The sequence below is a fragment of the Xenopus laevis genome, chromosome 6L (genome assembly GCF_017654675.1).
Source record: "Xenopus laevis strain J_2021 chromosome 6L, Xenopus_laevis_v10.1, whole genome shotgun sequence".
Classification (NCBI taxonomy): domain Eukaryota; kingdom Metazoa; phylum Chordata; class Amphibia; order Anura; family Pipidae; genus Xenopus; species Xenopus laevis.
Window position 1 is genome coordinate 2,010,114 of NC_054381.1, and position 26,214 is coordinate 2,036,327.

Consider the following 26,214-nt stretch of genomic DNA (forward strand, 5'->3'; position numbering starts at 1 on the left):
GCAGCTCCCACTTGCACCTATAACTTGCCCTTTACTTGGGAGGAGCCCCTGATACTCACATACCAGCAGTGGTGGATTAAGGACATGTGAGGCCCCTAGGCTACACTTTCCACAGGGCCCCCTTCTAGGGCAGGGCTATATTTCGGCGCGGTACGCGACATGTTTTTTTTAAAAAAGCTGACCGCCGTGTAAATACGCTAGCGGCTTCAAGCTTAGGCAATGGCACATGACACTAGCATAATTACGCAGCTAAACAAAAATTATTTCACTGTCTGCAGAAATTATTTCACTGTCTGAAGGCTACAAAAATTATTTTATTGTCTGCAGAAATTATTTCACTGCAGAAATTATTCACTGATTGCGGAAATTATTCACCTGGCTCTACACCAGGCCGGGTGGTGCCCCCTGTGCACTGCTGCGGCCTGAAATTCTGTGCCTGGCTGCGGCCTGCCCTGCCCACTGACTGCTGCAGCAAGACCAGTGCCAGGGGTGCTGGTGTTATTATAAAATATATCTGGAATGGTCTAATTCCTATGACGGACGAATGGCTAGTGTCAGAGGGTTGATAGTTGTCACCCCCGCCCTCTATGATGCCATAACGCTATAGGGCCCAAGGCAGGATGGACTATAAGGGCTAATGGTCTACTGTGGACAATGGTCACTCATATAACTTATACTAGGCCATACAAACAAAAGATCATCAGTCTGTTACTTAAATTCCAGAGTGTCAGCATAACACCAGCCTGTCTGGTGGGGCCCCTTCTTGCTGAAGTGCTGCTCAAATTACTGGAAATACCACAATGGCCTTGGTTAGCCAATAGCTGATTGCGAGGCTGTGGACCGTTGGAGCTAGGCACAGTATGTTACAACATTCCTTTGATAACATGTAAGACTAAGTAAATCATTTAGACATTAATTGTACAAGGAGGAGTCAGACTATGTATGGTATTTCCGTGAGGCCCTTGTCACAATTACTGTAAATGAAAGTTATATAACGCCTGGACCAAGAGGTGGGTCTTTGGTAAGTCCTTGGCTGACATTCTGTGTGTTACTCCAACAGCTTACCCAGACAAAACTGTTATGTTGTATTATGATGAATAAATTGCCTGACTATTACTAAAGGTTTTCCTTTACTGAGTTTTGTCTTACACGAGGTCAAAATGGTATTACTAAAAATACCATCACTGGCTAGCTTGGCTGCTAGTGCTACTGGCTACTGCTGGCCTGACCAAGTGGCCCCGTGGCCCTGGCCCCCACCCTCTACTTTCTAGCTAGCTGCCAGCCGGTGCAGCTTAATTTAAGGCTTCTTATTTTTAAGATAATATTCACAAGAACTAAGAGTGACAACAATTCTCAATGAAAAAGTGAAGTCTAGTAGAAGCGAGCAACAAGAGCAAGTGAAGTTGCAACGCAGCAACTGTGATGAATGATGTGACTCGTCTGGTCAGACTGCGCAGTGTGGGCCAGCGCGCCAACTCTTCAACTATATAAAGGCTTAGGCACGGCGCGGGTCAATGACGTCACCAGCGTGCGATGTCACGTGCGTCACTGCGCACTCAGCCGGGGCCATGCAGGCAGCAGCAGTGCATGGGCACACGCGCACACTGACATGCACACGCTGTTGTGACGTGTGTGTGCCTGCGCCTGCCTTCACACTGCCTGGCCTGCCCAGCTGCCCCGGCCTGCCCAAATTGTGTGTCCCCTCCCGACCCCAGGCATCAAGCGGCGGGGGCCCCCGCCCCGGGACTGGACCGGAGGACGGTAAAAAAAAAAAAAATTCAAAATTTTTTTTATTAAAGTTCATGGGCCCCCTACCACAATGGGCCCCTAGGCTATAGCGTAGGCGTTAATTCCCCCTGCATACCAGCAGGTCTTCTAGTGACAGGACCAAGGGGAGATCTGCAGCAAATGTGAAGAAGAAGAAGAAGAAGAAGAAGAAGAAGAAGAAGAAGAAGAAGAAGAAGAAGAAGAAGAAGAAGAAGAAGAAGAAGAAGAAGAAGAAGAAGAAGAAGAAGAAGAAGAAGAAGAAGAAGAAGAAGAAGAAGAAGAAGAAGAAGAAGAAGAAGAAGAAGAAGAAGAAGAAGAAGAGAAGGAGTGAGGGCAAAGGAAAGGCCGGGCTGATACAAATCAGGCAGAACAGAAGGAAATCAGGAGAGAAAACCTAGTGGAGGCCACAGGCCGGGTGTAAAGCGACTCTATGACAGGACACAAGCGGGATCTGAGGGGTTAATTAACAGGCAAAGGTCAGGGCGATGGTCACGGACAGACGAGACAGAAATTGCTCCCAGGAACTATTGTAAATAGACTTGTGTTGGGCACAGAATGTTTAGTCGAGGTCCTTTGAAACATCTGAATGTTGTAAGAAGCCCAATGAGGGCAAATGTGGGACACTTAATAAACGGATCCACTCACATAGACTCGTGCGTCAGACTGGAAAGAATGTGAGTGTGACCTGAGATAGAGGAGAGGGGACATCTCAGCCACCCCACCAGGTACCATTATAGTTACTGTGTTGGACTCCTGCCTAAATGTCTCACTGTCAGGAACTCCCAGAATTCAATCCGACGCCTGATATATACCGACAACTCCAGGACTCAGTGTCAGTCTCACCTTCACATCTCTCATGTTGCCTCCATGTGTTTGGCCAATAGCTTGTTATAGAGATATATAAACCTGCTTCCCAGACTCCCCAATTCTGGATAATTGGCCAACCTGCCAACTCCAAGCCGAGTTCCTGAAGAGCTTCTTTCCTGATCCTGTGACCCTGTTTGTGACCCATTAACCTTGTTCCTGTCCCGGTCCTGTTCCCTCTGGTGTCTGAGTCTGATCTCCTGGTTTTCACCTTGGCCCATTAAAGTCCTCGGCCTCTCCCAACCTTGGTCTGTTCCTGCTTTGTCTGCCGCCTGCCCTTCACCCTCAGCCTGAAAGTCAACTTCTTTTTTGCCTTCCTTCATTTTTTGCTTATCTGCAGAGGTTTTTTCTTTCTTGAAAGAACAGTAACACCAACAATTAAAAGTGATTCAAAGTATTGAACTTATAATATACTGTTGCCCTGCACTGATAAAACTGGTGTGTTTGCTTCAGAAACACTACTATAGTTTATATAAACAAGCTGCTGTGTAGCCATGGGGGCAGCCATTCAAGCACAGGATACACAGTAGATAACAGATAAGTACTACTATAGTTTATATAAACAAGCTGCTGTGTAGCCATGGGGGCAGCCATTCAAGCACAGGATACACAGTAGATAACAGATAAGTACTACTATAGTTTATATAAACAAGCTGCTGTGTAGCCATGGGGGCAGCCATTCAAGCACAGGATACACAGTAGATAACAGATAAGTACTACTATAGTTTATATAAACAAGCTGCTGTGTAGCCATGGGGGCAGCCATTCAAGCACAGGATACACAGTAGATAACAGATAAGTACTACTATAGTTTATATAAAGAAGCTGCTGTGTAGCCATGGGGGCAGCCATTCAAGCACAGGATACACAGTAGATAACAGATAAGTACTACTATAGTTTATATAAACAAGCTGCTGTGTAGCCATGGGGGCAGCCATTCAAACACAGGATACACAGTAGATAACAGATAAGTACTACTATAGTTTATATAAACAAGCTGCTGTGTAGCCATGGGGCAGCCATTCAAGCACAGGATACACAGTAGATAACAGATAAGTACTACTATAGTTTATATTAACAAGCTGCTATGTAGCCATGGGTGCAGCCATTCAAGCACAGGATACACAGTAGATAACAGATAAGTACTACTATAGTTTATATAAACAAGCTGCTGTGTAGCCAACAGAAGCCATAAAACAGTAGTGGCCTGTGTGAATTATACAAAGAGACAACTGGCACGTAGGCAGGATTTACAAATATTAAAGGGTTGATTTTTTTTAACCACAGCTGCTCTGGTACAAACTTGCCAATCATTTCACTGAATAGCAAGGGGTTAACGATACAGAAAACAGACGCTGCAGTTGCCAGGGGGGTCCAGGGACTAGAGGGGGGCTAGGGTCGGCACCTGTCCAGTATTTTACTAAGTTCACCTGTAGAAATGACACTTGATCTCATAGGCAGAGGGTGAATTCATTTGTTTGGGAAGGTGAGAGTTGGATGAAGCAGAGAATCCCCCAACTACCTGTCCCACCTCCCATTGACTTCAATGAGATCCATGCGGAAGGGCAGGTGGGAGTCCAACCTACAAATGTTCAGGTACAAGTGCTCCCCCTGCCCTTCCATGTGCTTCATCTGAGCTCACTAAACATATCGTTTAATATGAAACGAGTCAACAGTCGCTCCCCTCAAACAGAAAATGTTCTATAGACTAAAACTTAGTTGGTTTATGTGTCTGGTTCTGAACATTCAGGTGAGGTGTCCTTAAAGGAGAACTAAAGCCTAACTAAAGAAGTAGGTAGAAATGTTGTACATGATGTTTTGTGCTTCTGTACCAGCCCAAGGCAACCACAGCCCTTTAGCAGTAAAGATCTGTGTCTCCAAAGATGCCCCAGTAGCTCCCCATCTTCTTTTCTGCTGATTCACTGATTCACATGCTCTGTGCTGCTGTCACTTACTGAGCTTAGGGAGCCACTCACAATATACAGTACACATAGAATAGAAATGTCACAATATAAGGCTGATTAGTCATTAATACTATAAATGAAAAGGGCAGATAATATTTTCTGGCAGATGCTCAGTGGTTTGGTAACAACTAACCGACAAATGAGAAAAGCAAATGAGGAAGAGGGGGGAGAAGAAGGAACTTGCAGAACTGCTGACAGACAGCTTTAACCCCTGCATGGTCCTAACAGCTCCTATACTCCTAATTATATCTGCAACTAAAAATGCTGGGGCTCATTTATAAACACTGGGCAGTAACCAACAGCAACCAATCAGTGACTGGCTTTATTCCTGCCAGCTGCAGCTGCAACAATGAAAGCAAATATTTAATTGGTTGCCATGGGTTACTGCCCAGTAGTGATGAGAAAATGTATTTGCCAGCCATGGATTCAATGCAAAATTCAAAATTTCGCCACGTGCAAATTTTTTTCGTGAAACTGCAGCGCAAATTTCCCGGTGGAAAAATTCACAGAGAAAAACACCCATGAGAAAAAATGTCCATTGACTTTAATGTATTTGGAGTGAGAAAAAAGCATAACAATTTTCACTCGTACAAATGGCCATTGACTTCGATGCGTTTCGCTAAATTTTCACCGTTTCACAAATGCTTTCATAGTTTTGCTAATTTTTCGGTGAAACAGGAGAGATTCGCTCATCACTGCTGCCCAGGTATTAATTTGCTAAGTGTTTATTAATAAGCCCAATGCCAGGGAACTGGCCCCTGAAAAACTCGCCAAACAGTGACTTTGAGGGTTAAATTGTATTTTTTTTTTTTTATTATTAATTCCTTTTCTTTCATCTTTCTAATATTCATGTGCAATTCTGAAAACAAAGTATTTTTTGTTCTTTTCTCTTTAGACTATAGGGGGGTGTAGGTTGGAATAACTCAGATATTTATGGGGGGAGCTCAATTTAAAGTTAAACATTTATTATTTATTTCAATGGGATGTCTTTTTTTTTTAGTTTCTGCATTATTTGCCTTCCTTTTCCAAAATGCAGGTTACAGTTCTGTCTGGTTATTGGGGGTCCATGACTCTGTCACTTAAACCTGATCCTTTGTGGGGGGCACTTGTGCCGTTAGACATAATGAGAATCACCCCTCAACTGTGTGACAACTGGGCAAGAACAGGGGGTGAGGGGGAGAATTGGAGTTGACTATTGCACTGACTTTATTAGGCAGAATATTCGTATTATTACTTATCGCTCTATTCATGTCTCTCACTCACATCACCAGCAGAATGTCAGGGCTACTTGGACCCTACGATTAACCAGAGAGCTGCTGAAATTCCATATGGGACAACTGTGAACAAACACCTCAATTATTCTAAGAAGACAGAAAAAAAAAAAAAAAGACCAACTGAAAATTGCTTTGCAAATTACAGTCAATATTACACTTAATGCGGTGGCCAATAGGGAGATTTGTCATCGATTATTTATCCATTGGAAAGAACTGTAAAAAAAAAGTAAAACGGCACATCACAAGGTCACTAAAGTTGTCTCTATAGGAAACATTGTGATATTTTGGTTTTACTGCTTAAACTGTAACACAGGAAAACACACAGGAAAATGTAAGAGGATTTCCTTAAAGGGGCAGAACTGAAACATACTTGTCCCTCCCCCTTAAACAGCCAAAACACACGAGAGACCTATAGACTCACTTCTGTGTCCCTGACATTCCCATCCCCTGTACTCACATCTCCAGCCTCATCTACTGGGTAAGTCATTTTCCCTCCTCCTCCTCCTCCTGTACTGTCTGTGGGACTGGGGCTTAATCCTGCTGCAGGGACTGATAGAGAGGGGAGACTGGGGCTTAATCCTGCTGCAGGGACTGATAGAGAGGGGAGACTGGGGGTTAATCCTGCTGCAGGGACTGATAGAGAGGGGAGACTGGGGGTTAATCTGCTGCAGGGACTGATAGAGAGGGGAGACTGGGGCTTAATCCTGCTGCAGGGACTGATAGAGAGGGGAGACTGGGGCTTAATCCTGCTGCAGGACTGATAGAGAGGGGAGACTGGGGGTTAATCCTGCTGCAGGGACTGATAGAGAGGGGAGACTGGGGGTTAATCCTGCTGCAGGGACTGATAGAGAGGGGAGACTGGGGGTTAATCCTGCTGCAGGGACTGATAGAGAGGGGAGACTGGGGCTTAATCCTGCTGCAGGGACTGATAGAGAGGGGAGACTGGGGGTTAATCCTGCTGCAGGGACTGATAGAGAGGGGAGACTGGGGCTTAATCCTGCTGCAGGGACTGATAGAGAGGGGAGACTGGGGCTTAATCCTGCTGCAGGGACTGATAGAGAGGGGAGACTGGGGGTTAATCCTGCTGCAGGGACTGATAGAGAGGGGAGACTGGGGGTTAATCCTGCTGCAGGGACTGATAGAGAGGGGAGACTGGGGGTTAATCCTGCTGCAGGGACTGATAGAGAGGGGAGGCTGGGGCTTAATCCTGACAGATGATAGATAGATAGATAGATAGATAGATAGATAGATAGATAGATAGATACAGTAGATAGATAGTAAGCTCCACTGTGCCAGTGTGAATGAGGAGCAATATCTCATGCAGGTTTCAGTGCAATTACAATAACAATAGAGACAAATGCTCCAGTCTTGTTGCTGCTGTTTCTGTACTTGGATACATTGGTGGCTCGTGGTCCTTGGTCTTTTTCTGTAAGGATGATGAGAGTTTTAGATCAACAACAGCTGGAGGCCTATGAGTTAAACATCCATGTTTCATATACCGTATATACTTGAGTATAAGCGAAGGTCCCTAATTTTACCTAACTCATTATCCCAATAAAGAACTTTGCAGACAAGTTGCTGCCCTGGATTTGTTCCACAACTACTGAATGCATTAATTTAAAGGGGACATATACCATACTTTTGAACTAAGTCTTAATCAATTCCTTTTGTGTTAAAATTGAATAAAACATTTTCCCCCACATGTACTAAAAGGCACTAAGTTTGCCCAGGAGCAGTAACCAGTAGCAACCAATAAGATGTTTGCTTTTAAACATGTTACCAGGAAATTCTACCTGCTGATTGGTTGCTATAGGTTACTGCCCCTGGGCAAACTTAGTGCCTTTAATTACATAACCCCTTTAATGTTTAATATACCTTTTGGGTCCACTTTCTCTGTTATCTTTGTATTTCTTATCTTGCTCCTCCCCTTCTCTTGATATCCTGTGCTGGTATCTGTGCAGCCGGCCAGGGCGGCCGTCTATTTTTTTTTTTCTACAAGCAGAAGCCACTGAGAAGGACTGGCCGTGCATAGGGGGAGGCGCTGGTTAATCTTGGAGCCACGTCAATCATGCCGGGTCCTTCTCGGGCTGCTTGTGCTCGTCCCCGCCCAGCTTCTCCTGTGCACAGTCAGACAGTAACGGAGCGTGAAGATCATCCTTGAATAAGTGCCGGCAACTAGTGAGTAAAGGGTGTTTTACAAACTGCCTCATAATCATTTGCGCAGATTTAAGGGTAGCGCAGACGTAAGGGTAGCGTCACCGTTGCCATAGTAACGCTCCGGTCTGTGAAGTGCTGGCGCTCACAGCTCTTCTGTAGAGAGAGTGGCGAAATGACTGGATGGGGCCCATGACCTAAGCAGAGGGGTTAGGAGTGAGGAGAAAGATTGTGATTGGGCTCTCCATGGCCGCGGTCAGCTCTGCAGTTTGCTGCTTGTAAGTCAGTGAAGAAGTGAAACTTTCTGCCAAGCAGATAAACCCGGCTCCAGCTGTTCTTCCTCTGTAGGGGGGGCATCACCTCTCTTGGCCTGTGGGCTGATTTCTCCCACCTCCTTATTGATTGGGAGAGAGTCAATAGCAGCCGCAGCAGTGACCCTTTCTCTGAATGCTGACGCTGAGCAACAAACAGAACGGACATTCCCCTGTCAGTTTGATCTCCTTCAGCTTGGTACAGAACATACACAGAACATACACAGAACATACACAGAACATACACAGAACATACACAGAACATACACAGAACATACACAGAACATACACAGAACATACACAGAACATACACAGAACAAACACAGAACAGACACAGAACATACACAGAACAGACACAGAACATACACAGAACAGACACAGAACAGACACAGAACAGACACAGAACATACACAGAACAGACACAGTACATACACAGAACATACACAGAACATACACAGAACATACACAGAACACACACAGAACACACACACAGCACACACAGAACACACACAGAACACACACAGAACACACACACAACACACAGAACACACACAGAACACACACAGAACACACACAGAACACACTCAGAACACACACAGAACACACACAGAACATACACAGAACAGACACAGAACAGACACAGAACAGACACAGAACATACACAGAACAGACACAGAACAGACACAGAACAGACACAGAACAGACACAGAACATACACAGAACATACCCAGAACATGCACAGAACATGCACAGAACATGCACAGAACATACACAGAACATACCCAGAACATACCCAGAACATGCACAAAACATGCACAGAACATGCACAGAACACACACAGAACATACACAGAACACACACAGAACACACCCAGAACACACCCAGAACATGCACAAAACATGCACAGAACATGCACAGAACATACACAGAACATACCCAGAACATACCCAGAACATGCACAAAACATGCACAGAACATGCACAGAACACACACAGAACATACACAGAACACACACAGAACACACCCAGAACATGCACAGAACACGCACAGAACACGCACAGAACACGCACAGAACACGCACAGAACACGCACAGAACACGCACAGAACACGCACAGAACACACACAGAACACGCACAGAACACGCACAGAACACACACAGAACACACACAGAACATACACAGAACATACACAGATCATACACAGAACATACACAGAACATACACCAAACATACACGTTCTCCTGTTTGCCCTCCCTGTTTTGTACATATATGTATATATATATATATCTTGTATACTTACATATGTGTTCATTAAATTGGAGTTGTGCTGCTAACTAAAATTATCTAAGTGAATTATTTGAGCAACTGATCCTGATGGCTTTGTGTCATATTCATATGCTCTAAACTAAGTACAGTGTCGGCAGCAGCAGCAGCAGCAGCGCATATCCACTGGCCACTACAAACACACAGGCAGGGAGATGGGAGGGGCTTTCCAAGCTACAGCTCAGGAGTTCAGCCTGTCAGTCAGTGCTGTGACCATTTCCTGTTAGAGAATGAACAGACACGCCCATCTCTCATTTCAGCCTAACTTCTGACCTGAGAGGTTCTCAATGCAGCTCTGATGTAATGACACTTTTAGCAGGTAAAATGCATTCAAAACGTTTTTTTCTCTGCATCATTACATTGTTTGAGGAAACATTTATCATATATCTAAATATGAAGGTTATGCAAAATGTCCCCTTTAAAAAGTTTAGTTAATCATATACAGCTTTATGCCACAGATTTTGCACAGACACACAGAAAAAAAAAACAAGGTGCAAGGAGAGAAGCAAATGTGTATCAGCTCAAGTGCAACAACACAACAGACACAATCCAGAAATCACATTATCTATATCTGCTTTCTTTAATCTTATCTATAGCATTTCAAAAAGCCTACCTGGATGTTGCTGAACTACATCTCCCTGCAACACCCAAATAACTTAAAGGTGCACATTAGTATGCGTGAAAGCATGACAGGAATAGTGGAAATCTTTTTCTTCTTCTTGGTCTTGTTGATGCCCAGTGGGTTTAAAATGGTAGACTCTCTGTCCACACTGATCACCACGAGGACAAAAGCACAAGAGAACATAGAGAGGAGCTTTAGAAACATAAGTATCCGGAAGGCTAGGTCTCCCGCTTGCCACTGCACAGTAATATTCCAAATGGCATCCAGTGGCATGACAATAAATGTTACCAGGAGACTCCGAACCTACCGTAACTGCAGTTGGAAGAAAGCGGTCGCACTCAGGCCACAAGCATGGGGCTTCCATTTTCCCCCCAGTTTCCAGTAACTCGAGTTCCAGGGCAGTGCCGGTAGTTTCTGTGGGCATTAGGCATGGGAACCAGAGGCAGCAGCAGTGGCGAGTCTGCTACTGCCTGGCCTGAAGTTAACGGAAGGAGGAAAATTCTGGGGGGGGCAATCCATTGGACCGATCGAATGTGGGAACGATCCTTCTTGAGTCTGCTGTTCCGGCGGATCCTGTTTGTTGGTGAACAAGGTCTGTTGCGGCCAAGGAGGGAGTGCACCGATCTTTGACTCGAGTATAAGCCGAGGTCGATTTTTTTCAGCACATTTTGGGTGCTGAAAAACTCGGCTTATACTCGAGTATATACGATACTTAAAAAATTTACAGAATTCAAATGATATCAAACTGACCTATGGGGAAACTGTATAAAAGGTAGGACTTGTTGGAATCCATGTAACAACATTGATGCTTAAACACTGGAGTATTAAAATGGTCACAAGGTGGTGCTGTGAATGTTGTTAATGTCTGATCGGAATGATCTTTGCTGTTGTATTTCTGCACTCTGTTGTTTCTTTTTCCTTTTTGTGTCTCCACCATATTGTCCTTGATCTTCCACACTGTTAAATGTGCTCTGTATTATCCCTGAGTGATTCACAAGTAAATCCTTTACTGTGCTGAGTGTTCCCGGTGTGATCATCATAAAGACCAACTCTGACAACAGGACTGGCAGCTTTGTGTGGAGTAAAGTCTGGGCCCAGAACCTGTCCTTTGAGTCTTGATATGAAGTCAAGTATCCTATCCCTTAATACTCCTTTTAAAAAGCTTTCCTACCCCTCTTGTTTTACCATTAGTCTGTAGGTCTGTAGCCTGTGAGATTTAAGGTAGATGGGCAACTCTTAATACAACAAAGCAAGGCTGGAACTAGGGGTGGGCAGAAGATGCACCTGGCTAGGAGATACTGGGCGGATATCTGCTAAAGGGTCTTCTAGTTCATGTTGACTCCCCTTTGTCTCTCCCCTCCGCTCAGCCACCCCCCCTGCATGAGATCATGGCGCAGGTTCTTGTGCCCACGGGGCGGGGGAGTGAGGTGGCCGACCGGATTGTCTATTGTACCTGGTCAGCTTGGCCCTGAAACAAAGAGATTCACCATCTGGCTATAAGACTTCTCCAATGCAGAGTTGCCCTAAAGTTTTGGGTACAATTTTAAGTTGCACACGTTTTATTATATGAATATGTCACATTGTTCCTTTTTTATTTCCTTTTTACTATGTTTGTTATATATATATATATATATATATATATATATATATATATATATATATATATATATATATATTCTAATGTATAAGAAATCAATAAAATTTCATTTCTGCAGTTGTCCATATACAATGATTTCTGTATATTCTACTGCTTTATTAATGGAACTTTTCCACTATGTGTCCATATCTACATCCAGGGCAGCCCCCCATCAGGTATTTGGGTACAAAGCAATGTTCCAGTTAGGAGTGCAGCAGAACAACAGTGCAAGGTTCATTTTGAATTTGTATTTACAGGTTTCCCTCAGCCCAAGTGAAAATATTACAGTTTAAAGAAGAAACAGTCCCAATGGAGATCTCAGCAGTTGTACCTACTGATGGAGGTAAGTACCCAGGGATTTCTGAGAGTTCCAACAGGTGGATTTTAAGAGAGAGAGAGATAAAACTTTTCTGTTGACCACCCCAGCTAATCCCCAATCACTATATGTTTTGGTTAAATCCCATGCTTTTGAATTAATGAGCATAAAGAGAATCCTTCACTCCGTATCAGTTCTGTGACCTCCTCTATTCCTTCCTTTCATGTCCATTGTGTGTATGTGGCATAGTCCCGCTTGCGAGGAGCACATAACTCTTGTGTAAAGTAAAGGAGCACATAATGCTTGTGTAAAATAAAGGAGAACATAATGCTTGTGTAAAGTAAAGGAGCACATAATGCTTGTGTAAAAAAAAGGAGAACATAATGCTTGTGTAAAGTAAAGGAGCACATAACGCTTGTGTAAAGTAAAGGAGCACATAACGCTTGTGTAAAGTAAAGGAGCACATAACGCTTGTGTAAAGTAAAGGAGCACATAACGCTTGTGTAAAGTAAAGGAGCACATAACGCTTGTGTAAAGTAAAGGAGCACATAACGCTTATGTAAAGTAAAGGAGCACATAATGCTTGTGTAAAGTAAAAGAGCACATAACGCTTGTGTAAAGTAAAGGAGCACATAATGCTTGTGTAAAGTAAAGGAGCACATAACGCTTGTGTAAAGTAAAGGAGCATATAATGCTTGTGTAAAGTAAAGGAGCATATAATGCTTGTGTAAAGTAAAGGAGCACATAACGCTTGTGTAAAGTAAAGGAGCACATAATGCTTGTGTAAAGTAAAGGAGCACATAACGCTTGTGTAAAGTAAAGGAGCACATAATGCTTATGTAAAGTAAAGGAGCACATAATGCTTGTGTAAAGTAAAGGAGCACATAATGTTTGTGTAAAGTAAAGGAGCACATAATGCTTGTGTAAAGTAAAGGAGCACATAACGTTTGTGTAAAGTAAAGGAGCGTATAATGCTTGTGTAAAGTAAAGGAGCACATAACGTATGTGTAAAGTAAAGGAGCATATAATGCTTGTGTAAAGTAAAGGAGCACATAACGTATGTGTAAAGTAAAGGAGCATATAATGCTTGTGTAAAGTAAAGGAGCACATAACGTATGTGTAAAGTAAAGGAGCATATAATGCTTGTGTAAAGTAAAGGAGCACATAATGCTTGTGTAAAGTAAAGGAGCACATAACATATGTGTAAAGTAAAGGAGCATATAATGGTTGTGTAAAGTAAATGAGCACATAATGCTTGTGTAAAGTAAAGGAGCACATAACGTATGTGTAAAGTAAAGGAGCACATAATACTTGTGTAAAGTAAAGGAGCACATAATTCTTGTGTAAAGTAAAGGAGCACATAATTCTTGTGTAAAGTAAAGGAGCACATAATTCTTGTGTAAAGTAAAGGAGCACATAATTCTTGTGTAAAGTAAAGGCGCACATACTGCTTATGTAAAGTAAAGGAGCACATAATGCTTGTGTAAAGTAAAGGAGCACATAATGCTTGTGTAAAGTAAAGGAGCACATAATGCTTGTGTAAAGTAAAGGAGCACATAATTCTTGTGTAAAGTAAAGGAGCACATAATACTTGTGTAAAGTAAAGGAGCACATAATTCTTGTGTAAAGTAAAGGAGCACATAATGCTTGTGTAAAGTAAAGGAGCACATAATGCTTGTGTAAAGTAAAGGAGCACAGGAAGTTTTATGTTTGGCACAGAATTTTGGATGTTTAGGTACATGCGCTGGGGTTGTTGTTATATTTCGACCTCTATGACCTCGTATATAAAGCAAAACCAAGAGATAAGGCAATTACAAACACAATGAGGTTGTTTATTGAGTCCAATACAAGACAATAGATAGGATTTGCCTGGGAAATCAGTCAATGGGACACCAAGGTGGTACACTAGTGCTTGTCAAAGACACTTATACCTGACATAAGTTTATATACAACGTTTGATGTCATAGATGGGGAGATGGAGATGGAAATGAGGGTATACAGACATACCATACATGGTCTGACTCCTCCTTATACGTTATAAATCAAGAGGATTTGCTTAGCATTACAAAGATAGAAGATTTGCTTAGCATTACAACTTTGGCATATTGAGTATATTGCGACATTCCTTGGCATTCTGGTTTCAACCTGCTCAGACCTTGTGGTTTTATGTCTGTTAAATATAGACTGGTGTTTGGCATCAGTTATTTCATCTCTGTACTGCAGTCTAATGGACAAATCGAGGTCCTTGACATCTGTCTGCATCTAGATCTCTAGTTATCATGTAATTATATCATTTACTGACATTTACATTTTTACTTTCTTGTAGTACAATATTGCAACATAAGACAGTTTCCTGGTCCCAACTGCACACGACCTCATGAGTTTGTGTCTAGTAATTTCACACAGGAAGGTGGAATCAGTTATTGAGCAACACTTCTGCACAAGAGACATATGCTGACACTCTAATAGCAGAATGAAGATTATTTATTACAACAGTCCAGTATCATTTATATGACTGACCACTGTCCACATTTGACCATTTGCCCTAAACCTACTCTGGCTTGGGCCCTTGGCATCGCAGTGTGAGAGTAACTGGGGGACTCAGATATTATTACACTCGGACACTAACCATTACCAGGAATAGGCCGTTCCCATAAAATATATCAACAGGGTCTAGGCCTGACTCTGGGAAATCTTTCTTAGCTGGATGGACATCAGCCTAGTCTTTGATAATCACTAGATTGTTATTGACCTGCAAAGAGAAGTGTTGGGGTTGGTTAGTGATTATGGGCTATATTTAGGCACCCTAACAGATGGCTATAATTGTTGATGATGGTTTCTTTGTCCTTTAAAGTGACACTGAAACTTCCCTTCTGTAAATTCCAACTGGGAGCTGCCATTTTGTAAGTTGCTAAGCTAAGAGAGAAGGTTGCCTCTCAGACTGGTAAAATACAGGCCATGTGGCAACCCTACTAAGAGACGATGGGAATTGTAGCTTCTGAAACAATGTACATAAGGCTTTACACCAGCGAGTCATGATCAGGGGCCAAAGCTTCATGGCAGTGCTGTATTTTCATACAAATTTAGGAATCAGTTGAATATAGCATTGCCACCATTTCTGGAACTATGATCAGACATCATATTGACTGGCCGGACCAGTAAAATACAGGCCAGGTGGCAACAGTAGAGGGAAAACACACTCAGCACAGTTTTCATAACAATAATAATTTGGTAGAAGCAACAGGCAATAGAAAAAACAAAAGAGACCAGAAATAAAAGTGCATATTAACATGAACACTGACACTTAGTGGCCTTTTGTTAATCACAAAAAGCTGAATCATAAACTCTGTGGCATATACAGTATTTTAACAACTCTTTTTCAAAAGGTTTGAATCTTCTCCAGCAGGGCTAGGAATGTGATTGCAGGCGATGGCTTTGAATATCTGCAGTCATGTCCTCAGTTAGACAATAATGTAAGTCAAACTGTCTTAGCTCTTCTAAGTCCCACACAAAGTAATATTTCACATCAATATACTGGGTTCCTGGGTTAAATGCTTTTTCTGTGCAAGTGTAATACACAGATATTTTCAAATATCATAACCATCTATTGAGTCCTCTAATTTTGATAAACTCTGCCCTATCTCTCTACTACCTTTTATCTCTAAACTACTTGAGGGGCTAGTCTATAACTGGCCAACACTCTTCCTCTCTGACAATAACCTGCTGGACCCCCTACAATCTGGTTATAAGCAACAACACTCCACTGAAACTGCCCTGACCTGACTAACTAATGACCTTTTAACCGCTAAAGCTAACAATCATTTCTCACTACTAATACTGCTTGATCTCTCAGCCGCATTTGACACTGTAGATCACCCTCTCCTCCTCCAGTCCCTCCAGTCGCTTGGCCTTCGTGACACAGCCCTGTCCTGGTTCTCTTCTTACATCACCAATCGTTCCTTCAGTGTCTCCTACAATGGAGTAGCATCTTCTCCCCTACCTCTTTCTGTTGGGGTTCCTCAAGGCTCTGTCCTGGGACCATTACTATTCTCCCTCGGCAGATTAATCAACTCGTATGGTTTCCACTACCACCTCTATGCTGATGATACTCAGATCTATCTCTTATCTCCTGATCTCAACCCAGAACTCCTAACTCGCGTCTCCTCCTGCCTGTCCGCTATCTCTACCTGGATGTCGCAACGCTACCTTAAATTAAACCTCTCTTAAACTGAAATGGTTAGGGGCTTGTAGTAATTTGTTATGATCTGCTTCTTGCTCAGATCATTCTAACAAATCATCAACATATAGGCTCACAAATGTTCACCAAATGTTCACTCTTTATTTCCTTGTGAACAAGCAGAGGTCTACTTTGCTCCTGTGCCATATGGTCTTTGTGAGTACATCATTTATTTTCATAATCCATGCTCTAGCAGTAAAGGTGGCCATACACGGGCCGATAAAAGCTGCCGACAGACTGTGTCGGCAGCTTATTGGCCCGTGTATGGGGGCCCCCGACGGGCTTCCCCGATCGAGATCTGGCCGAAAGTCGGCCAGATCTCGATCGGATGGGGTTAAAAATCCCGTCGGATCGCGGCCGCATCTGTTCGTTGATGCGGTCCCGCGATCCGACCGCCCGTTTACCGAATGCTAGGATCCGATCGTTGGGCCCTAGGGCCCACGATCGGATCAGCCCGATATTGCCCACCTCAAGGTGGGCATATCGGAGGGAGATCCGTTCGTTTGGCGACATCGCCAAACGAGCGGATCTATCCGTGTATGGCCACCTTTAGTTTGAGGCAGCAGATTCCTTTCTGGAGTTTGGGGGGTGTGATTTATCAATATTCAAATATTTAAAAAAAAAAAAAATCCAAGAATTCAAATTATTCTTTTAAAAATAAAAATAAAAAAAATTAATAATTATGCTTTTAAAAATAAATAAATCATTTATTAAGCTAAAAAAAACTTGATTTAAAACGTCACCATCTAAATTTGGATTTTGTAATAAATAAGCATTTGAATTTTTTTTTTAAATTTAGTTCATTCAAAGTAAAAAAATGGTTACACAAATCTGAATTTTGATAAATAAGTCCATAAATTTGGTCTTTGTGGATACTCAGATCCTGTGGCTGTTCCATAAAGATCTCTTCTGTCAACTCACTGTGCAGGAAAGCTGCTTTGACATCAAAGTGATTCTTCTTTGTGGAGTCCTGATTGGAGAGTGCTTGACTGCTGGAGCCAATGTCTCAACACATACCTCCATACACAGTCCCAATTTTGACAGCTCAACAGGCATTGTGGATTGTTACTAAAATGTCCCGACTTTCTCTTTGATCTCCTGCACCGCACATCCAGAAAAAGATACAAAGTTTTTAACTTAATTTGCTTTTGGCAGAGAGCCCAGAACAGCCACCAGGTGCACATGGATACTTTTGTAACAATTTAAGATAATCAGGTCTTTTGGGGGAACTTAGACTCACAGCTTAAAGGGCAATTAACCTTCATGAGCAAAACTGTAATAACAAATGAAAACCACAGAAATGTGTTCAAACTTTCATAACCTGTCAAATTTTGTAAAACGAACATGGTAATCACAAAATTGGGTGTGGTCAAAAAAATTTCCGTGTGGCAAATCTTTTTGTCCATCTTTCTATTTCCAAAATGTTGGGACGTATGTCAACATAGTCCTCTCCATATGTTTGTGAGTGTCCTTTGTCTACTAGTCTTCCTTTGTACCATTTCACTGTACCATTGGGGGCACATTTACTAAGCTCGAGTGAAGGATTCAAATTAAAAAACTTTCTTTTTTTTTGGGTACTTCGACCATCGGATAGGCTACTACGACCTTCGACTTCGATTAGAATGATTCGATCTAAAAATCTTTTGACTATTCAACCATTCGATAGTCAAAGTACTGTCTCTTTAAAAAATACTTAGACTACATACTTTGGTAGTTTTATTAATCGAAGAAAAATCCTTCGATCAATCGATTAAAATCATTTGAAACGTTCAATTCGAAGGATTTTTATCTGTCGATCAAACTATTTTACTTTGATCGATCGATCAAAGGATTTGCGCTAAATCCTTCGAATTCGATATTCAAAGTCGAAGGATTTAATTTCGAGGGTCGAATTCGAGGGTTTATTGGTATCTGCAGTAGTCCGAGTAGGTAAACGAGGGGGGAATTTCACTGGATACAATCAGGGTTTTTATAAAATTAGCACAGATTTTTTTTAATTGATGTATATTGGAGATAAGTTTCTGTTTCAGTAAAGAAAATAAAAATGGGATTTTGTTGTTGCCTTTACATCCCCTTTAATCTGTTCTTCAGCAAGAGAGTCCAATTGCTGTGATAGGGACTGATTTGCTCATGAGACATACAACCACTGCAATGGGCAATCTTGTCAGATACGTTCTTATATTATTATTATTTGGGCTGGATAGACCATTGTAGGAGGAATATTTCCCTTCCTTTTTTAAAAGTTTTTTATTTTTCCAGTTTTACAACAAAAAAATTACAATGATAGAAAAGGGAAGAAAGAAAAAATAGAAAGAAGGGAAAGAAAGAAAAAAGAGAGTAGTCTCAAGGGCCAACCTGTACCCTACAGGATGCGTTCAACACTCGTTTAACACCTGTAACATCCCACTGGACTATTTACTTTTCCTGGGCCATCACCCAAGTCCCCCATACCGCATCAAACTTTCAGGGACACCCTCTAGCAATATATGTAAGTTTTTACTTAGGAAGGGAGTCATTTATCAGCTGTTTCCAGAAGCCAAGAGTAGGTGCAGTTCCATTGCAGTAAAATCGCTTTTTTAGCATAGTACAGAAGCTGTAACAGTAACAGAGTTTCATGTGGGAACCTAATGTATGATCCGTGACAATGCCAAGGAGGCAAGTAAGAGGAGAACGGATATTGGGCAGATCAAGTTCTATAGCCATATCCTGTAGTATCTCAGTCCAAAACCTTTGCACTTCAGTGCATTCCCAAAACACATGCATATAAGTACCAACAGAGGTTTCACATTTTGGGCAAACATCAGAGACTGTAGGATACAGTTTGGCTAATCTATATGGGGTGTAATACACTCTATTGAGAAATTTAAGTTGTCTAAATCTATCTCGCATTGAGATCGTTATCCCAGGTACCTGATGAAGTGCATCGCTCCACATTTCATCATCTAGTTCAGGAATATCTCTACACCATTTCTGTTTAACTTTATCCAACGGGTTGGGGCATGCCTGCAGCAAAATCGTATAGCACCATGAGAGTGGTTTTCGCAGGTCTGCCCTAAGAAGATATTTTTCTAGAGTAGATTCTTTCAGTTGTATTGGACGTGTAGGGAATTGCATCAAAAAAGCATGTTTAAGCTGAAGATAGCGAAAAATCATATTAGACGGGAGATTAAACTCTTGCCTTAAATTTGGAAACTGTTTAAGATTCCCATTGTCTACTACATCCTTCAGTACCTTAACACCATGTATTGCCCAACAGCTGACCTCAGGGATAAGTTGAAATTGGGGCAGATTATTATTACCCCATAATGGAGTCCATACCGACCACACAGAGGGGGTTCGCAGCACCATGGATAGGGCCTTTTGAAAGGCACGTATTACTGTTACCATAGGTATTATAGTGGTTTGAGCACAAAGAGTTTTTAAGGCAATACGTGGATGTCCCCCTGCCCATAAAAGATTCCTTAGTAGACTGTCTATTCGTTTGAACCAACACATCTGCGGGGTTACCGGAGAATTCTGAAATGCGTAGAGAAACTTTGGTAGATAGACCATTTTAAACAAGTTCACCCTACCAGGGAGCGAGAGCGGAAGGGCCTGCCACGTTTCCAGTTTTAAACTAAATGACCTCACTATGGGATCCAAGTTGAGAGTAATATATTTGGATAGGTCCTTATGTATCATGATGCCAAGATACCGAAACGAATCAACCACTTGCAAATTACCTACAGTCAGTGGACAGTTCTCAGGGGAGGAATCAATTGGAAATATCACTGATTTACTTTCATTCACCTTCAGCCCGGAAAACTCACCAAAAGCAGCTACTGTTTGGAGGAGTGCAGTCAATGCACAGTTGGGGTTTGCTAGATATATTAACATGTCATCTGCATATAATGACAACTTTTCAGTGACAGCCCCAAGTCTAAGCCCCTCTATCTGTTGGTTTGCCCAAATTTGTATTGTTATGGACAGAAATTTGTCCTGAGAGTATCTGTCCCTTCCAAATTGTGGTGAATAAGTTCAGCTAGCTGATAAGAAGGAATGACACTGACACAGACAGTTCAGTATACAAAATGCTTCTCATGTTTATTCTAAGACACACAAAAGGTTATATAGGCTAAGTGGGAGTTATGACACCCCCGTAAGCTTGCGGTTTTGCTGCATAGCTTCAAATGGAAAAGTACAACTACAAGATACTTTATGCGGTTTAATTTAGCAGTCGTCTTCAGGAAACAGGTGCAGAGGGGCATAACCACAACCGTCGTGACCTTCTTAGCACGAGTCTGTTTCTGTGAAGAGGTTCTTCTTGGTTTCATCCTAGCTGGCATCGATATATGGTTTTTGCAAATAGCTGAGAAAGGAAATATAGAAGACACACAGTATAACAGTAAAATAGACTTTTTAAATGATAGTAAACAGAATAGACTGACCATTCCACCACAATCCCCCCTAAAAACGTCTATTTTGCTGTCCCTACCTAGATAGAAGTTAGTAAGCTGCTCCAGAGGGAGTACACCCTAATGGTGGGTATGATGCTTCAGCGTGGTCTGGAGAGACCGGCACAAAATCAGTGACCAACCCTTCCAACTTAGCTAACAGCACTGTCCCTAACTAAGCGAGGGAGGGGGTGAGAGTGGGTGGGGTCATGGGAATGTATTGGGAAAGTACAGTTGTCGGAATGTAAGGGAGTGACTGAAGGGCATCAATGAGGGCAGGATCAGATTCATTATCGCTATCCTCATGTGTATCATGGGCATAGGCATGGATATCAGAGCCTACGTAGAAAGTAGGTGTGGATAGGACAAAGGTAGGAGTAGAGTTAGAGGCAAGACAAAGTTTGCGAATACAGGGAATGAAACAGCAAAATATTAGAGCACAGAGAGTAATAACTATTAGCAGAACTACACCTATTTCAACAAGCACTTTCTTCCAACCAGTCATCCAGGTGAAGAGTCTGAGATAAGTGCCATGACTTTGATATGTCACAAACACTAAGGGTGTAAGTTGCTACATGGGTGTTAGAGGAGTTATACCAGAATTGTGTGAGTCCTGCACTTGTCTTGCGTATTGCCACCTCCTGGGCTAGTCCCAGGGCAGTAGGTAAAGGATATAGAGCAATATCTGGTTCCTTAGGTGCATCTGCTTTCTTGCAGTGTGAGGCATGGATCCAGGTGGGTTGTCCTTCTAGCTTCACTGAAGTAGATGTGGTAAGGAAAACTTGGAAGCGGCCATCAAATTTGGGCTCCAAACAGTGCTTTCTCAGAAACTTCTTGACTAGGACCCAATCTCGTTGCTTGAGGCTGTGAGCACCTGTGGCAAGAGAGGGATCTGGAATAAAAGAAAAGACCTGAGCATGCACTCTTGTTAGTTCACTGGTTAATTGAGATACAAAGTCAGTCAATACATTTGATTGTAATTGTTGGGGAAAATAACACCCTGTAATGGAATCTACCTTTGGTCTTCAAGATGGCGTCCAAGATGGCGTCCAAGATGGCGACCGCCTGCCTCACCACATGGCTCCTGCTGGGCACAGGTCTATGACTTCACCTTGTTCCCACTCCAGGATTGGACGCCGGCGTCAGAATCGGGCGCCGGCGTCGAGACGTCAACGTGAGGACGCTGGCGTCTGCGTCTGACGCAAGCGCGTCAAAATTTGGCGCCAACCCAGAGACTATTTAAACATACTTCCCCTGCCAGTCCTTGCCCAACTATAGGTTCCTGCTACAGAGTTCCTGGGTGTTATTATCTATTGATTCTTGTGTACCGATTCCTGCCTGTTCTTCGATTTTGCTTGTCTTCTGCCTGGTCTGACCTTTTGCCTGTATTTTGACGATTCTTTGGATAAACCCTTTTGTACCTCGAACCTGGTCTGGTCTCCTCTTTGGTCTACACTATTACTGTGCCTTCGGGCCCGTTACAGTATAGTTGGGCCATGGACCCTTCGGAGGAGACTCCAGCTCCACCTGATGTTGGTGGCGCTATCCGCGGTTTTGCTTCCCGCATGCAGTCATACGAAGCCCAGCAGTCACACTTCGGTCAGGCTCTTGAAGCTATCCTGGACAAGTTGTCGGCATTGTCACCTGTGGCCCCGGTCCCTGTGGCCGTTCCTGCAAGCCCACTTCAGCCTTCGGAACCTCGCATTCCTGCGCCTCCCCTCTACAGCGGCGATCCTGATGCATGCAGAGGTTTCATCAACCAGTGCGAGATCCAGTTCGCCCTGCTGCCAGGTCAGTTCTAAAGTGGGGTACATGATTACTCGCCTGCAGGGGAAGGCTTTGGAGTGGGCATCACCTCTGTGGGAGAAGAGGGACCCTTTGATTGACAACGCCAGTGCCTTCATCCGTGAACTTCGGGTCGTCTTTGATGCCCCTGGCCGAGCTACGGCATCCTCTGCTCGCCTGTTCCAGATCCAGCAAGGCACTCGCTCTGTTCCAGAGTACGCTATTGAGTTCCGCACCCTAGTGGCGGAGACCACCTGGAACAATGATGGGTACCATGCCGCCTTCTACAACGGCCTAGCCATGCGGATTAAAAACGACTTGGTCTCCCGGGAAATTCCTTCTCGGTGGGAGGATCTGGTGGCGCTGGCTATAAAGGTTGACACCCGACAGAGGGAATTTCAACTCGAGCTCGACAGAGAGCGTTCGAAGAAGTATCCCCGGTTCCAATCCACCCTGGCTCCTCGCTTCCAGAGACCCCTACTCTTCAATCCGGCTTCTGCTTTCCCCTCTCCTACTCCTGCGGCTTCTGCTTCCTCTGCTCCATCTACTGAGGAACCCATGCAGATTGGACGGGCTCGTCTTTCCGAACAGGAGAAGCTACGGAGAAGGGCTGCCGGCCTATGCCTGTATTGTGGGGGCAAATCGCACTTCGCCCATGAGTGTCCTGTGAAGCCGGGACCTAGGTAGGTTTGGGGAGACCTATCTGGGTGGTGTTTGTCATTCTCCCCAACCCTCTACTCAACGCTTCCTTCTTCTAGCACAGATCCAATTCGGTTCCCAGAAGATCCCAGTGCAAGCTTTCCTGGACTCTGGTGCTGCCGGAAATTTCATGGACAGAGTTTTTGCTGCTCGTTATGCGGTTCCCCTACAACCCTTGGCCTCTCCTCTGCGAGTCTTGGCTATTGATGACCGCCCTCTGTCTTCGGCCATTATTTCTCAAACCACCGCTGAACTTTCTCTTAGAGTGGGCACCATGCATCTGGAGAGATTGGCCTTCCTACTCATCGACTGCCCTTCAACTCCACTCGTTTTGGGGTTCCCCTGGTTGTGCACCCATAATCCAGTCATTGACTGGTCCTCCACTCAAGTCTCCCGCTGGAGCCCCTATTGCCAACGGAACTGTTTGCCTGCTGTACCCCTTATCAAGGTTTCTTCTGTTTCTTCCAAGTCGTCCCTTCCTTCCATCTATCAAGATTTTGCTGATGTCTTCAATAAGGGCTCTGCAGAGACCCTTCCTCCTCATCGACCCTATGACTGTCCGGTCGAACTTCTTCCTGGTTCCATGCCTCCCCGGGGTCACACCTATCCTCTTTCCCCCTCTGAGACGGCTGCCATGAAGACCTACATTCGGGAGAATCTCCAAAGAGGCTTCATCCGCCCTTCTTCCTCCCCTGCTGGTGCTGGATTTTTCTTTGTCGAAAAGAAGGACGGAGGTCTGCGACCATGCATCGACTATAGGGGGTTAAACAAAATCACCATTAAAAACCGTTACCCTCTCCCCCTAATCTCCAAACTCTTCGATCAGTTAAGAGGGGCCAAGATCTTCACCAAGCTGGATCTTCGGGGTGCCTATAACCTCATTAGAGTTCGTGAAGGGGACGAATGGAAGAGAGCCTTCAATACCCGAGATGGGCATTATGAATATCTAGTCATGCCATTTGGACTATGTAATGCCCCCGCGGTCTTCCAAGAGTTCGTGAATGATATATTCAGAGACCTGTTGGGGCAAAGTGTTGTTGTCTATCTGGATGACATTCTTGTCTTTTCCAAAAATCTCCACGAGCATCGCTCCCAAGTGAAGGAAGTTCTTCTTCGTCTAAGAAAGAATAATCTCTCTGCTACATTGGAAAAGTGTTCGTTTGAAGTGTCCTCCATCCCTTTTCTTGGGTACATCATCTCCCAGCAGGGTTTCAAGATGGATCCAGCCAAGGTTTCAGCAATTCTTGATTGGCCCCTCCCCACAAGTGTCAAGGCTATCCAGAGATTTATTGGCTTTGCCAACTATTACAGACAATTTATTAAAGGTTTCTCTTCCAAGATCTCTCCTATCCTGGCCCTTATCCGCAAAGGGGGTAAACCACAGCACTGGCCTCCTCTAGCCCTGGAAGCCTTTGAATCCCTGAAAACTGCCTTTTCTTCTGCACCTATTCTCAGACACCCTGATCTTCTTCTTCCCTTCTTCCTCGAAGTCGACGCCTCAGATGTGGGAGCTGGAGCTGTCTTGTCACAGAGATCATCCTTGGACGGGAAGTTACATCCCTGTGCATTCTTCTCTAAGAAATTTTCCTCCTCCGAGCAGAACTACGATGTGGGGAATCGTGAGTTATTGGCAGTGAAACTCGCCCTGGAGGAGTGGAGACATTTACTGGAAGGATCTTCCATTCCCGTGACCATCTTTACAGACCATAAGAACCTCGAATTTATCCAGTCCCTCAAACGTTTGAATCCTCGACAAGCCAGATGGTCACTGTTCTTCTCCCGTTTTAACTTCGTCATCACCTTTCGTCCTGGCTCTAGAAATAGAAAGGCTGATGCTTTGTCTAGAAGTTTTGTTCCTGAAGTTCCCTGCTCCGAAGATCCTGAACCCATTGTGCCTTCCTCCAAGATCGTCGCTGCCCTATTTCCCTCCTTGGCCTCGCAAATCCTTTCCGCTCAGGCTTCCGCTCCTGACAATATTCCTCTAGGGGTTGCCTTTGTTCCACCTGATTGTCGCCAGTCTATTCTATCCCAGGCTCACAGTTCTAAACAGGCCGGTCATCCCGGAGTGGAGAAGACTACCGAACTCCTTTCTCGCCTGGTGTGGTGGCAATCCATGAGAAAGGATGTCAAAGACTTTGTTTCTTCTTGTACCATCTGTGCCATTTCCAAGTCTGGACATTCTCCTCCCAAAGGACTCCTTCTTCCATTACCCATTCCATCTCGTCCTTGGACTCATCTTGCCATGGATTTTATTGTAGATCTGCCTGTCTCCTCCGGTCACACTGTTATCTGGGTTGTCGTTGACAGGTTCAGCAAAATGGCTCATTTCATTCCCCTCCGCAAGCTTCCCTCTGCTCCTGAACTTTCCAAGCTTTTCATCCAACATATTTTTCGTCTCCATGGGTTTCCTGCCGAGATCGTCTCTGACCGTGGCTCACAATTCGTATCTAGATTCTGGAGATCCTTGTGCAAAGCTCTCAACATTTCTTTACAATTTTCTTCTGCCTATCACCCACAGTCCAATGGAGCCGCTGAGAGAGTGAACCAGGCTTTGGAACAGTTTCTTCGCTGTTTTCAGCACTGAAAGATTAATTGTCTCTTCTCACTATTCTCTATTTTTCTAACTTAACCCTTCTGCTAGCACCTTTTCTTGTTATTCTCTTTGATTTCTATTATGGGAAGCATTCCCAGCATGGGGGGCTGACGGCTCTATGTATGTCATATGAGTAACAACCACTCAACTCTTGTAGGGCTAGAGCTTCTAATACATCACTTTAACTTTACTATTTGATTCGATTATGCAGTAAGCCTTCGCAGAATGCGTTAGCA

At 43.6% G+C, this 26,214-nt stretch overlaps 1 pseudogene; it reads left to right on the forward strand.

Annotated features, from left to right (window-relative positions):
• The first annotated feature begins 5,643 nt into the window (after positions 1-5,643).
• The window catches only part of LOC108719504, a 55,280-nt pseudogene continuing 34,709 nt past the window's right edge, over positions 5,644-26,214 (forward strand).